Below are 16,212 nucleotides of genomic sequence, written 5' to 3' on the forward strand. Positions count from 1 at the left end.
CTGGAATTCTAAAATCCAAAATATTTTTAAAAACCAAAAAGAAAAATATTAATGAGTGGCTTAGATAGTGACACTTTTGCTTTCTGATGGTTCAGGGTACACAGATTTTGTTTCCTGCACAAAATTATTTAAAATATTGTATAAAATTACCTTCACACTATGTATAAAGTGCATTGTCGTTTTTGTATATCTTCAACTCATTTCTAACTGATGGCGACCCTAGGTTCATGGAGTTTTCTTGGTGAGTTTCTTCAGAAGGGTTTTGCAACTGCCATCCTCTAAGGAAGAGATAATGTGACTTGCCCAAGATCACCTAGCAGGTTCCATGGCTGAGCCTGGATTTGAACCCCGATTTCCCACTGTCCTAGTATAACACCCAAACCACTATGCCATGCTGGCACAATGAATTTTGAGTTAGAATTGGGTCCCATCTCCAAGATATCTCATTCCAAAATCCCAAAAAATCAAAATTCAAAACATTTCTGGTCCCAAGACAGTCTCAGCCTGTACCATGTTGGCTCTCTATAGATGTGTTAGGCAGGTTTTAACCTGCATGGGAGGGAAGGAGAAAGGGGGACAATTACAATTGTTCTGGAAACTATGTAATATGTGAGATCAATGTAAAATACAAGATAATGGAAAACACTAACAAATGTTCAGTATTACAAACTGAACATAAATGCACCTCACTGACATATTTGTTCTGTTGGTAAACCCAGGAGCAATAATGTTTCAGAATAAATATGGCTTTCCCAATATTAGTGATGGTATTAATAAAACTAATAAAGAAGTTGGTGCTTCTGAACACGTGCATAGTGCCTATCTCTCGCCAGACTAGCCCCAGCCAGCTCAGAAAGGCAAGGGAAGAAGGATATCTGGGCAAAGAGGGCAAAACTCCCAAGCTGGCTTGAGTAATAGCAGTATACCTCTCCTTTTGTTCACAGAAGTGTACTGTTTGCCACTGAGCATGTGTGTGTTCTGGCAGAGGGCCTCGGGTTTCTTGCCCATTTTCCGTGGCTCCCACTGCTCTCTGATGAGCCCAATAACCTCCTTGGCCTCTGGCAAGACAGCTGGTGAATCACAAAGCCAGACGCATCTCCCACCCAGGTACTGGCATCTTCCCACATTCAGCAGCCATAAAGCATCTTCCCTGACTCTGGACAGCAGAGAAGTGGCTAGAAACAAAAGAAATTAGATCCCAACCTTCTCTGGGAGCCCACCTACCTGGCATAGCTCTGCAGGTGACTTGCAGCTGCAAGGTAATCAAAGCTTGCCTATGGCCCCTGGCACCACTCCCCAAAGAGGAGACTGCAGGCATGCTCCTGCAGTCGCTGGGCTGGGTAGGATCATACGAATGGAGCACAGGAAAACAAAATAACTGCCCTGTCAAATGATCCATCATGGGAGGGGGGGGGCTAATAAGCACAGCACAATAGCAAGGTACTGTTTTGGATAGCAATTCCCAGTAGTTGTGGTGTCTGGGGGATTTTATAGTCCAGTAAAGTAACTTCTTCCAGCTCTGGTTTGATTGCCTGTCAGGTCATCTTACTAGTAGACATCATGGCCACAACTCATAGCAGAGAGATCCAGTCAATTCTGCCTTATGGGAAGAAGTGCTTTCTTTCCCAGCCACAGTCGTGGACTGAAAAGTCTTGAATTCGCCAGCAATTTTTTTTTCCAAAATTGAAAAAGTATATATAATGGAGGCAGCTCCTAATGAATTTCTGGCGGTTAATTTTACCAAGAGGTGATCCTTCTAATATTGTCTGGTGTTTCTCTCTATACATTCATAATAAAATGATGGGCTTAAACTCGGGGTGGCAACTTTTGATAGTGCAACACTCTCATCTTGGTTTAGTGGTAACAAAGGTCACACACCATCTGGGGGTCACACACATTTTCACATTCTCCATTTTCCTTTCCCACAGCCTAACAGAATTGTCCCAGAATGTGCAAAAGAGCACTTGGCATACTGGGGTGGGGTATGCATGGTTCTCTAGGGAGTCAGTGGATTCCAGCTCATATAATTCCTGACCATTGGCTATAGAAACTAGGATTGATGGGAGCTGGAGTCCAAAAACAATATCTGGTGGGTCCCATCTTCCCCACCTCTGGCCTTGTAACAATTTCTGTGACTTCTTGGCCGTCCATTATATCCTCAGCACTCTTCTCCACTCAAATGAGTTTATTTTCTTCCTATCTGCTATCTTCACTGTCCAGCTTTTGCATCTGTACATGGTGACTGGAAATACAATGGCTTGGACTGTCCTTACTTTAGTGTTCAGAGTTATGTCTTTACACTTTATGTTCTTGTCCAGTTCTTTCACAGATGCCCTTTCCAAACCTAGTCTATCAAATTTTTTGACTGCAGTCTCTGTCTTGATCAATATTTGAGACAATATATGGGAACTCGTTGACCATTTCAATTTTCTTGTTGTCTAAGGTGAATTCTTGTAGATCTTTTGTGGTCCCCTCTGAACAAATCTTGCCAACAAAGCCCCATGATAAGTTCACCTGAGGATCACTATAAGTCAGAAACTACTTGAAAACACACACCAACATTATATTGGAACAAACAACACTTTTTGACAAATTAATATGACCTACTAATGAATAAACAATAAAACTGTGTTTTTGTTTGTGTTGAAGTCACATGCCATGGAGCATGAAGTAGGGGCTGATCAGGGACTTGCTATTTACCGTAGCCACCTGCAAAATGGAGAAGATCATGCTATTTTCTTAGGGTCAAAGAGCCATTGGTTGTAAGTAGAGTTATAGAATTATATAATCATGGAGTGGGAACAGACCACAAGACCCATCAAGACCAACCCCCTGCCATGCCAGAGTGAAAACTTGAGAGGGATCCTATCCCTTTAATGATTGTGCATAAGAGGAAATTTCAGCAGGTGTTGCCTGTTACCCAATTATGTGATAAGCAACATCTGCTGAAATTCTTTCTTCTACACCACTATTAAAGGTACAAGATGGAGCCCTCTCCAATTTTCAATCTGGCAAATCTAACTGGTAGATCTCCTGGTTATTCCCAGTAGATTGACAAAGTTTTCACACCCACCATTTAACAATAACAGCCATAAACTGACAACATCCCTGTCCCAAATGATACATCTCCTGTTTTCAATCTGGCAACCCTAGCAGTGACATTTTGCTAGAAATTTCTTCTTCCCAGTTAGGTCCAAAACACACTGCAGAAATCATCCAGTTTGAGACCGCTTTAACTGCCCTGGCTCAATGCTCAAAAATGCTGGGAAGTATAGCTTTGTGAGACATTTAGCCTTCTCTGTCAGAAAGCTCTGGTGCCACAACAAACCACAATTCCCAGGATTCCCTAGCAATGAGCCAGGGTAGTTAAAGCAATCTCAAACTGGATTATTTCTGCAGTGTGTTTTGGACCTTAATCTCCAAGGTGCTACTGGATTCTTTTATGTTTTTTCATGCTGAAACAGACTACCAAGCCTATCTCTCTCAACACCAAGTTACCCAGACACACAAGAAACAACTTCTTTCACCCATCCCTCCCCAAGGGCCCTCACCATCCACCATTCACCACTGTTGCCCACCTGGACATACAAGAGCAGGTGAAGGAGGAAGCCAGGGGAAAGACCATGAAGATAAAGGGGCCAAAGGAGTCCTGCCAGGCTGCTCTGTCTGGCACTTCAGCGAACGATTTGACAAGTTGCCAGTACAACCCCTTAGGTGTCTCTACTCAGAAGAAAGTCTCATTTCCCATCATGGATTTCAAGCTTAAGTAGGAAGGGAAGTTTGGAAGTGCCGCCTGTTGTCTGGATTGTGAGTTAGTAAACTACCCGGTTTGTTTTCTTCCATCTTCTGTCTTGATTACTCAAATCCCATCTTTTTTGCCAGCAAGACCCATGTGCCCATGAGAACAATCTGTAGGCATACACGTTAACCAGGCGACAGTTGTAGCTAGTGAAATTATAAGAAAAGAGATTCTTCTTAAACATTAGGAAGACCTTCTTGAATATGAGAGCAGTCTGCGATTGGAACAGATGGTGTTCATTCCTTCTTTGGAGGCCTTTACACAGAAGTTGGATGGATGTCTTTCAGGAATGTTTCATCATGGCAGGGAGTTGAACTAGATCGCCCTTGTGGTCCCTTTCATTTCTAAGGCGCGGTACAGACACACCAAATGCACTGTGCTGGTGGCGTACTAGGGTTAAGGGACCGCGCGGCAACCACTTTTTGTGGCTTCTTTTTCTGGCAGGAAACCATGTGGTTTGGCGGCTGTGGCTTCCCTTCTGGCGGAAAAAAGGCCGCTGCCAGCCCAGTCTGAAAAGAAGGTATGTACCAGGCCTAAGATTCTTTTAGCCTATGATTCCTATAAGAACTGTTCAACAGTGGAATACACTCTCTCAGAGAGTGCTGGAGTCTCCTTCTTTGGAGGTCTTTAAACAGAGGCTGGATGGCCATCTGTTGAGGGTACTTTGAGTTCCTGCATGGCAGAATCGGGTTGGACTGGATGGCCCTTGTGGTCTCTTCCAACTTTTTATGATACATTTTGCCTTCTCTGTCAGAGATCCCTGGTGCCACAACCATTCCCAAGGTTTCCTAGCACTGAGCCATGGCAATTAAAGTAGTGTCAACCTGGATTATTTCTGCAGTGTGGATGCAGCCTGAGAATCAAACATTTTAGTCTGCCCTCTACTGGTAAAGACTAGTAGTGTGCCTAATTTGGCATAATTTCACCTCTAGCATGCATTCAGAAGTCTCTTTAGGGCACCGTTGGAACTATGTCTGAAAGAAGAAATCATAACACGGAATGCTAGAAGTCCTGAGCAGCATTTATATCTTGTGGCTAAGGACTGGGCATTTGGGTAAGAAAACAGATCTCTGTTGTCTTCAGGGTTTGTTGATTTGTTTTAAAAGCTACCAATTTCTGGTTTTGTAGGCCATGCTGCCATCTCCTGGTGTGAGTCAGTATAGTAGCCATATTTTAAAGAGCAGCTCAATTTTTGGTTAGGGCTGGGAACCAGGATGAGGCTGAAGGCTAAAATTCTATGTGTACCTTGTTGTTGTGTGCCTTCAAGAAACTTCTGACTTATGACAACCTTGTGGCAAACCTATCTGGGGGTTTTATTGGCAAAATTTGTTCAGAGGGATTTTGCCTTTGCCTTCCTTTGAAGTTGGAGAAGGGAAGGCTAAAAGGTGATATGATAGCCCTGTTTAAATTTTTGAAGGGGTGTCACATTGAGGATGGTGCAAGCTTGTTTTCTGCTGCTCCAGAGATTAGAACACAGAGCAATGGATGCAAGCTCCAGGAAAAGAGACTCCACCTCTACATTAGGAAGAACTTCCTGACAGTAAGAGCTGTTCCACAGTGGAATAGGCTGCCTCAGAGAGTGGTGAAGTCGTCTTAGAAAGTTTTTAAACAGAGGTTGGACAGCCATCTGTCCAGAGTGTTTTGTGTTTCTGCATGGCAGGGGGTTGGACTGGATGGCCCTTGTGGTATCTTCCAGCCATATGATTCAATTATTCTAACGCTCAGTGGGTTTCCATAGCCAAGCAGGAATTTGAACCCTGGTCTCCAGAGTCACAGTCCAGTGGTCAAACCACTACACCACACTGCCTCTTATGTGAACCTATTTGGGAACAAATCCTGCTGAATCCAGTAGACTTTATTCTCCTGTATACATACTGCATAGGGCTGTAAAGATTCCACTTTCAACGAACCAGAAGCACAATGAACAAATAAATAGTAGACACCTAAGGCATTCTTTACAACATGAGCCCTTGCATATTCAAAGTGCCATAGGAATAGTTTTTGCTGGCCCATGCTAGCATTACTAAGCCTTTGGGAATGCTTGCAATGAATGCAACAGAAGGTATTAATACTGAGATGGTGATAACATGACTGAAAATGCTTTACCTGGAGAATATTTACATCTCAGACTGCAAAGGAGTAGAGCCAGATTTTTTTTAAGTTCACAACCTTAGCCAGTTTAAACCTGAAGACGTAAATGTTCGTGTTTCCTCATACCAGGGATATATTTAGTAATAACAACGAAGAATAGAGAGTCAGTGTAATGTAGTAGTTCAAGTGCTGAACTATGGAGTTTATGACACAGGAGGCATGCCATGCAGAATCAGGATTTAAAACTCAAAAAACCCTAAGAAATCACACAAAAGTGCAATTGATTTTCAGACTAATCGGGATTAATGCAACATTAAACCTGCTAGAAAATCAACAAAATGTGATTCTTTTTACTTTTGGGATTTTCCAGAAATAAAAAGAAATCGTGTTTTGTCTACTTTCTAGCTGGGTTAATGTCGCGTTAATGCACCTTAACAATGATGTTGTCTGAAAATCAGTTGTGCTTTTGTGTGTCTTTTCTGCTTTCTGTCTGGCTACCCGGATATCGTCTGATAATAAGTCTGCTTTTGCGGGGGGGGGGGGGGTTCACTTTGAATCCCGTTTTTGCACGAGATCCCTCCCATGTGATAAACTCACTAGACTCTGAAGACCAGGGTTCGATTCACAGCTCCACCATTAAACCCACTGGGTGAACTTGGACAAGTCACATGCTCTTAGCATCAGAAGAAGGCAAAAGTAAGCCTCCTTTCAATAAATCTTGCCAAGAAAACCCTATGGAACCGCAGAGTTGACATAAACTGGAAATGACTTGAAGACACAAAACAGCCATAAAGAAGAGAGCCTCTGTGGTTGTATAAAGTACATTATCCACTCTTTATAGAACTATTTCTTCTAGAACAGTAGTGTGGAACTACAGGCCTTAGGTAGAATCTAACCCTCCAGGGCTCCCAATCCAGGCCTCTGGGATTCCCTAGCTGGCCACATGCCCTTCTCAATGATACACAGTTTGGTGGTTTCCCAGCCTATGTGTCTCCCCTCCACCCCTTTAAAAAGTTGAAAAGCCTTTTTTATGGGCAGTGCAACCTGGCCAAATAATGCGGCTTCTAACAGCTTTGAAGGTGGGGTTTTTAGATGATGCATGAGGTGAAACTGGGTGGAGATAGGGCTGCCATATCCCGCCTGGGGGTGGGACTTTCCCAGTTTGGGGCGGGTCTGCACGGTCCCGCCCCGGTTTGGCCCCACCCCCGGGATTCCCCCCCAGCGAGGCCCTGGGGGCGGCTCCACGATCGCGGAGTCCTCCAAGGCCTCGCCGGGGCCTGGGAGGAGGAGGAGGCCGCTTGCCACCGCGGCGATGGCTGCGATGATGGGCGGCCCCCACGCCCCTTCCCGGCCTGAGAGGAGGCCGAGGCTTCCTCCCAAGCCGGGAAGGAGGACAAGGTTTTAAAATGTAGGACTTTTTTTTTTTAATTTCCTGGCCAGGAAATTAAAAAAAAGGTCCTACATTTTAAAACCTTGCCCTACATTTTTCCTTGCCCTGGAGGTCCTCAGGGATGGCAACCCTAGGTGGAGAGCAAAATTAAGCTGCACTCCAGGGCTAAAAACTAGAACAAAAAGAAGCTGGGATACTTAGGGATAGGGCCCTAAGACTTAATTACTGGCAGTAAGAGATTTAAAATAGGTTGGCATTTTTGCCAGCACCCATGTGTCTTTGGCCCCACCCACCACAAAAGTACATGCCTCCCTCAAAATGAAATTAAATCTGGCCCTGGGAGACTCAGAGCTAGATGGATCAAGGCAGAAAATGCACATCATTGCACCAGCATATAAACAGCCTGGCACCAGTATGAGACTGCGGCAATACAAAAACAAGATTGCCAATAATACAATGGATGTAATTACAACTTACAGTCCAAAAAGGGGGGCATGGGGTTAAGGAGGATAAAAGGGGTGTGTATGGGGGCTTCCATGATTGTGCTTTGCCAGTATATCATTGGGCACACCGATGAACTGTACAAGTGGTGCATTGCACTTGTGACTGTGTGACCAATCATATGGGCGGTGGTCTGGTGGAATAGCTGCTGGGCAGAACGAGGGAGGTAATTGGAGGTCACAGGTAATGTGTTTGTGCAATGGTGAGCATGCACGGTGGGGAAGCAAATAAAAAAATAACCATACAGCATGGCTTGACACAGCATGGTGCAGACAGCCTGTGGGTGTTCAGCCCGCCTTGGGAGCAAGCCATCCAGACAGTGGGGTCTCAACTCCCTTTCAAGAAAGCCAGGATTGAGCCACTTTTTCCTGCCCATCTGCTCTGGCCCTAAGACTTAATTACTGGCAGTAAGAGATTTAAAATATGTTGGCATTTTTGGCCCACCCAGAGAGGTTCCCTACTCTTGCTACAGAAGGAAATCTGCAGTTGTAGAAAGGAATAGTAACATTCTTCCTACAAAAAGCTCACAGGGTTGTTCTTCACTACAGCTGCTGCATCTGCACTGCAAAAATAATCCAGTTTGACGTCACTTTAACTGCCATGACTCAGTGCCATGGAATTCTGAGAACTGTAGTTTGTTGTAGCACAAGAGCTCTCTAACAGAGAAGGCTGTCTCCCAAAACTATAATTCCCTGAATTCCATAGCATCGAGTCATGGCATTTAAAGTGGCATCAGCCTGGATTACAGTATTTCTGCAGTGCAGATGTAAATTCAGAATAAGGTCACTTCCGGCCTTTTCTTGCAGATTTCCAGAGATAGCCTACCACCCCTTTAGGCAATCAGTTTCACCGTAGAACTAATGTTCAACCAAAATCTACCCTCTTCTAACCTTGACTTATCAAGCCTCACCCTGTCTGGGCAGCAAAGAATAGATCCCTGTCCAATTCTGTATGTCTTCTTCCAGAGTTTGTAGGTCCCACAACCTTACCTAGGACACCAGGGTCAAAAAAATGAAAGCCTCGATTAAACCCAAATTGACTACCTACCAAGAAGGCTGCCTGATGTGTCCCTACGGGTTATACCTCCTTTCAATTAGCCACCTCTGTGAGCAGGCCATTCTATCAATCCTTGCTGGATTTTAAGGTTTAAGGGTTTCTATATAGTTTTATTTTTGTTTTAATATTTTAATTTTCAGTATTTTAACTATTTTAATATGTACTGTTTTAAGCAGTTTTATCTTTTAAATTGCATTTTATTTTTTTAAAGAGTGATGCATTTTAATACTATACCAATTTAAGTCTATTTTTGTATGTTTTTGCTTCTATTGTTTTTTAATGGGTAAGCTGCCTCTTTTTGTCCCAATTTTGGAGGGAAAGCAGGATAATAATAATAATAATAATAATAATAATATCACATCTCTGCATTTAGCATATGATTGGATTAGTCAGGCTATTTTCAAATGGGAGAAATTACCTGGCCTCAGAAGAGTCGGGACAAAAACTATGGGGATGTACAGATGAACAGCAGGATGCTGCCCCTTTTCACCCAAGATTGAGGCTGTGACAACCAGTGCCGTGGCCTCCACAGTGAGAAAAAAGAACCTGTAAAAAGTGGCTTCTTTTTTGCATCCTGGAAGGAGCGTCATAGGCATGCCGGCGCTCCATAATGCCCCTTCCATGCTGCACCATTTGGGTGCTGCAGTGCAGTTGCGCCATAATGCCGCATGTCATCTAGAAGGGCACACGGTATCATGGCACAATTGGGGTGGAGTCACAGCATCCAGTGTGCCGATGCTGTGCCATGGCTCCACCAACAGGCTGGCACAAACTGCTAGTCTGTATCCTCCCTATGTCAGGTCCAGAAACACAGAAATCTTTTCCATCTGGAAAACAACCCTTTAGAATATATAGTAAGGGCAAAAATACACTTACAAGTTTATTAGACAGAAGTGTTTTTTCACTCTCTGAAATGTGGGAAACCTTGTTTTAGCTTCTACTCCACACTGTGTCTCTGGGCAGCTGAGTTTATCATACCAAGACAGCTAATTATGTTTTGATAATCCAACCCAATCCAAAATATTTATTAGTGTTAGCCCTAGTTCACTGCAAGCAAAATATACAGCAAGATACAACACAATAAAGGGTCCATTGACATAGGCACAGATGTAAAAAGTAGAAAGAAATTCTCAACACCCAAAAACCATTCAAAAAGCACACAATTTAGCATTGTATCTAGACACTTTGTGAAATTTCCAAGTTAAGCCTTTTCAAGCTACCAAGATTCCTTATGATCGTAATGCCAGTTGATTCAAGGTTCTTGTTCTAATTTTCTTCACTGTTATTTCACACAGTGTCAACATGGTGCAACAAATGCTCCTGCTCGACCCATGGAATACTATGTCCTCAGTTGGCCAACCATCACAATGTATAACAAAATGTGGCACTAAACACTCTCTGGGGCAAAGGTGGGCAACTGTGGAAGGCTAGGTGACCACATCAGCCCCCCTGGGGTCCTTGGAGGACCACACCCCCACCACATCCCTCCCTAAGGCAAACCTATCATGGGGTTTTCTTGGCAAAATTTAAGAGGAAGTTTGCCACTGCCTTCCCCTGAGGTGGCTGAGAGTATGTGACTTGCCTAAGGTCACCCAGTGGATTTCATGGCTGAGCTGGGAACTGAGTCGTAGTCCAACACTCAAACCACAATGGAGAAGTCTTTTTTAACAAAAGGAAGTGGACTAGAAATCTCTCCCTGTTCATTTCCTGTTACTTTTTTAAAGGCCTTGGGCAAGTCACACTCTCTCAGCCTCAGGGGATGCCAATAAAACCATGTGATAGGTTAGCCTTAGGGTTGTCATAAGTTGAAAACAACTTAAAGGCACACAACAACAACAACAACAAATTTGGGCCTAAATTAGCCTGGGGGCAGCGGGAAAGAATCTCCCCACACCCACTTATGGGGCAAAAAATTCCTGAGGACCACAAAAACTGCCCTGGGAGGCTGCATGCAACCCATGGGCTGTGCCTGGCCCACCTATACACACAGACATTACCAAACCTTTTCTCCATCTCTTTCCCTTACCTGGAGAAGACTTGATCCTGCATTTTATTATATCCTCCAATATTTCACAGGGTTATATTTGCAAGCTTCTAGTATCAAGAATCAGCCGAGCAGTGTGCATCTCCTTTGTTCATGCAGCAGAAAGTGTAAAGTTATTTTTCTTGAACAACAACTCCCAAATTCCTAGTAGATGACTTTGGGCAAGTCACACTGTCTTGGACAATGGCAAACCCTCTCTGAACAAATCTCGCCAAGAGGCTGCCTTAGGGTCACCATAAGTCTGAAACAACAAGAAGGCACACAACAATAAAAGCTCCCAGAATCCCCCAGCCAGCATGACCAGGCTGAAGGAACCTGGGAGTTATAGTCCAAGAAAGATCTTTTCCAAGCTCTGACATGCACATGCATTCTCAAAGAGTGCATGACAAGAACCACAATGCATTCATTATCCATTGCAGGCACAGACCCTCAGCAGAGACATTTGCAAGAAAGAATTTTCAGGCAAAGATGGGCAGGCTCCGGGTCGCCAAATCTACTTTGTCTTTTTCTTTGATTCACTACCAGCATGCAAACAGAATTACAGCCTGCTGGTAGAATTTAAGTAGCAGAACAGAAGGGAAGTCAAGATCCTTCCATGCTAACCTCCACACCAAGCCATCTATTTCAGCAGTATAATTTTAGGACAAGCTGGAGGGAGAGAGGGGAGTCCTTTGGTAATGGCTGCTGCTAAACAACTACACTCAGGAATCCTTACCAATGTTCTGCAAACCACCCAAGGATTTATCAGGATTTAGCAGGTGAGAAGAAGACCAGGATTGGAAAGTGCAGCTATAGACAAGATCTTAAAGTGCAAATATATACAACTTAACACCAAAGTTAGTATTATCCAAGCCATCATATTTCCAAGCATCATATAAAGCTGTGAGAGCTGGACAGTGAAGAAGAATGATAGGAAAAAAATCAATTTGAGATGTGGTGTTGGAGAAAATAGCTAAAGGATACTGTGGACAGCCAAAAAGACAAACAAATTGGTCCTTGCACAGATAAGACCTCAACTCTCCCAAGAAGTCAAGATGATTAAGTTGAGGCTCTTGTACTTTGGCCATATCATGAAAAGGCAAGACTCACTAGAAAAGGCAATAATGCTAGAAAAAGTGGAGAATAGTAGAAAGAGAGGAAAACCACATGGATGGATAGACTATATCAAGGAGGACCTGAGCAGTTTAGGATAGGGAATCTTGGAGGAGTTTCAGGTCGCCATGAGCCAAAATGGACTTGAATAGCTGACAACCTTCCAGAAGCATATTTGGCCCATTCAGTCTCTAACTGCTGCCCCTATAAGAGAAGAGAGACCTAATGCCAGGTACCATTAAAAGAAATTAGGGTTCCAGGTGGCATGTAAGTGTTAAAAGCACAGGAAATTGTCCTGTCACAATTAGGAAAAAAAATCAAAATCCAGCCTAGCAATCCTTTTATTTGCACCAACGCAGAAACTGTAAAAGAATGAAAAGCAAAAAGGAAGGAAGGCACCAGTACCAGAAAGAGAAGAGATGTAATCTCAGACACACAAAAACAAAAAGTGTCATATGGCCCAACACATACAAAAATAACAGAAAATCCGGTATCCCTTCCAAAGCAATCAGGTATGAACCACCTGTGCCCTTGGAAATGTTGTTGGACAGTAACTCCCAGCATTCCTCATCATTAGCTGTGCTGTCTGGGGCTCCTGGAAGTTTCAGTCCAGCAATATCTAGAGGGCCACATAATTCTCAGTCCTGGGCTACATTTTGCCTTTTTGAAAGCAGACCCACTGAAATTAATGCTACTTGTTAGTTACTGAAGAATAGCAATAGAAGTACATTTCTCTATTGTTTATCTGTGTACTTAAGCACCCCCTAAGCAATTTACAATGTGTAAGTTAATTGCCCCCAACAAGCTGGATATTCATTTTAGCAACCTACAGAAGGATGCAATGCTGAATCAACCCTCGAGGCCTGCAGGATCAAACTCACAAGCTTGTGGCTGTGAAAGGCTGCAGTACAGGCATATAACCACTGCACCACCAGGGCTAACACGGCATCAGTGTAAGTTTTTCCCCCCCTATAATATGGTACTGATTGATAATGGTGTTACTTAAATTTGAGTTAGAGATGTGCTTTGATTTATTGTAGAACAACAAGGAACTTTATTAAAAGATTCACAGAGAGACCTGGCAATTTCCCAGTGGTTCATGAGGAAATGGTTATGAGAACCATGGCTCTATTCAGTCGCAGGACCTGGCACCAAAAAAGTGTTATACATCTAAAAGTCCCTGAGGGACAATATCGTCCAAAAGAGTTGATATATTGACTCTAATTTCTACATGCCTTTGTGATCGCCATCTCAAAATTCTCTCTTTTCCTCCTCTTTTCTCACAGGGGGAGCAAGCTTTGGAGTTTAACATAACTCTTTATCAAGCTGAATATTAAGCAATGTGGGGCCACTGGAGAAGATGGCATCTACAAGGAACTCATTTAATCACTTTGTTAAAACCGAGGAGGAGACTGCAGACAAACTGGAGGAGCTGTATTAGATTCTCTGCAGGATTCAGGCTGCAATGAGGACAAAAGAAAAAAAGTACAGTGGGCCCTTGGTATTCATTGAGGTTTGGTGCCAAGACACACACACACCATACCAAAATCTGTAGGTGCTCAAGTCCCATTATATACAATGACATATTAAAATGGTATCCCTTATACAAAATAGCAAAGTCAGGTTTGCTTTTTGGAATTGCAGGGAAAGGAGGATACTTTCAAGCCATGGATAGTGGAATTTGCGGGTACAGAATCTGAGGATATGGAGGGTTGACTGTAAAAACATGATCCCATGTATAACACCTACATCCCAATGAAATGTCACAATCACTCTAAACAAGGCTGCCTAAAAAGCTACAAATTTTAAAACTTTCACATTTCAGTTTTGCAAAATCAATTTAAAATGCCCTCAAAAACATACCTTATGTACGGTAGGTAATATTACTCTATCACACCCTCATTTTAAACTTAAACCTCACCTTTCAAAATCGAATAAGGGAGGATGGATAGATAGGGGTAAGCCCTTTACCATTAGCCATACTGGCTGAGGCTTCTGGGAGTTGAAGTGCAAAACACCAGGAGGACCAAAGTTTCCCCAAGCCTGGTGTAAAATTTCCTTTTTACCTTCTAATCTGGGAAGACATTGGTATCTCTTAGGTCAGCCAGATAAAATAAGGGTGAGGATTTCCATCCTTTAAAGAGGGAATTTTGGCAGATGTTGTTTGTCACAGAAACAGCACCTGCTGGCATTTCCTCTTTTACACAACCATTAAAGGGATGGAAGCCTTGTCCCTTATTTCATCTGGCAATCCTAGTACAGTGGACCCTTGTTATACGCTGGTGTTTGGTTCCAAGATCCCCCGTGTATAACAAAATCAGTGTATGCTCAAGTCCCATTAAATATAATGGCAGAGCAAAACGGTGTCCCTTATAAAAAAATGGAAAATCAAGGTTTGATCATTGAAATTTATACTTTTTTGGAACATTTTCAAACCGTGTATGCTTGAATCCGTGTATAACAAATCCGTGTATAAGAAGGGCTGACTGTATCATTGAGGCATTATTGCAGGAAGTTAAAGATGGAAAAGAGGACCTTCTCTAAAATGTAGAGTCTAACTGGTGATGCTGATGAAAGTTTATGCCAAACTAAATTTGTTGAAGGCATATACCACAGTCTTTGTTGTTTGTGCTACAAGTCCCTCTGGAACCTGTCCTCTCTTTTGAGGGAAAATTCTCTTGTGATTCTTGTTTGGAGCTATAAGGCCAAGCTAAATGTTGGTTGGAATTTACATGTAGATATTACCTTAACAGAAATTAGAGTCTTACTGTGACGCTGATGAAAGTGTATGCCAAATTAAATTTGTTAAATTTAAATTGTTGAAGGCATCACAACAGGCTTTGTGATTCATGATACAAGCCGTTCTGGAACCTGTCCTCTTTTGAGGACACATTTGCTTCTGCTTCTCATTTGGAGCAATAAGACCAAACTAGATGTTGGAGAAATTTACATGTAGATATTACCCTAATGGCTTCTTTTCCATAATTTTTAAAAAATCCTTAGCTATTTCCTGAGTACATTTTTTTTCTTTTTGAAAAAGAAATGGAGGCTTTGGGGGGGGGGGGGGGCAAAACAAAGCCAAATCAATAGTTGGGCACTGCTACAAGTAGAGACAGAAGCTGGTTTGAATGTTATCTCTTTTCCATCAGGAGCTAGGTTCTTGTACTGGAGTGATAGACTAGTACTTGGGAGATCCAGGTTTTAGTCCCTGCTCAGTCATGAAGGTCACTGGGTGACCTTGGTCCCCTCACACTCTCTGTGGCTTAGCCTGACCTATCTCATAGGGTTATTATGAGGATCAAATGAGAAGGAGGGGAGCCATAGAGAGGTCACTGGAGGATAGGCAAGATGTAACTAGGACTGCCAGAGTTAAAACTGGAGTGAACTCCTGTCCCTTTAATATAGTGGTTCCCAATCTTTGGTCCTCCAGATATTTTGGATTTCAGCTCCCATAATTCCTGACTGTTGGCCATGTTGGCCATGTTGGCTGGGACATCTGCAATGTAAAGCCCAAAACAAATTAAAGACCAAAGGTTCGGAACCACTGTTTTAATGGTTTTGGAGAAGAGAGAATTTCACAGAGATTGCATATTATGTTGTTGTGTGACAAACCACACCTGGTGAAGTTCCCTCCTCTATGCAACCATTAAAGGCACAAGATCCCTTTCCTAGTGTCAGTCTAGCAATCCAAGATATAACCATAATACCTAAATAAACAAAGTCGAATAAACAGTTTCTGTATTTGAGCTAGTTACACCAGGTGAAATACAGCAGAGGGCAGCTGTACCTTTAATAGTTGCATAGAAGAGAGGATTTCAGCAGCAGCTGCTTGCCATGTAAGCATTAAAGCTAAAAGAGCCCTGATAGTCTTCACTTGAGAACCAGTGTGGCATAGTGGTTTTGCGTGTTGGACTGTGACTCTGGAGGCCAGGGCTCAGTTCCCCACTCAGCCATGACACCCACTGGGTGACCTTGGGCAAGTCACACTCTCAGCCTCAGGAGAAGGCAATGGCAAACCTCCTCTGCACAAATTTTGCTAAGAAAACCCCATTATAGGTTCGCCTTAGGGTCACCACAGATCGGAAACAACTTGAAGGCACACAACAACAACAAACCCTCACTTGAGAACAACAGACACTATTTATGTTACATGACAGGAAAACCTGAGGGTTCCTTTAATTGAGTCAGAGAACTGATCCATTTTGGTTATTTGCTCAGGTATCAGGCACTTCCAGGAAG

Source organism: Sceloporus occidentalis, unplaced genomic scaffold (genome assembly GCF_023333645.1).
Source record: "Sceloporus occidentalis isolate IW3139 unplaced genomic scaffold, rSceOcc1.0.p SCAF_1, whole genome shotgun sequence".
NCBI lineage: Eukaryota > Metazoa > Chordata > Lepidosauria > Squamata > Phrynosomatidae > Sceloporus > Sceloporus occidentalis.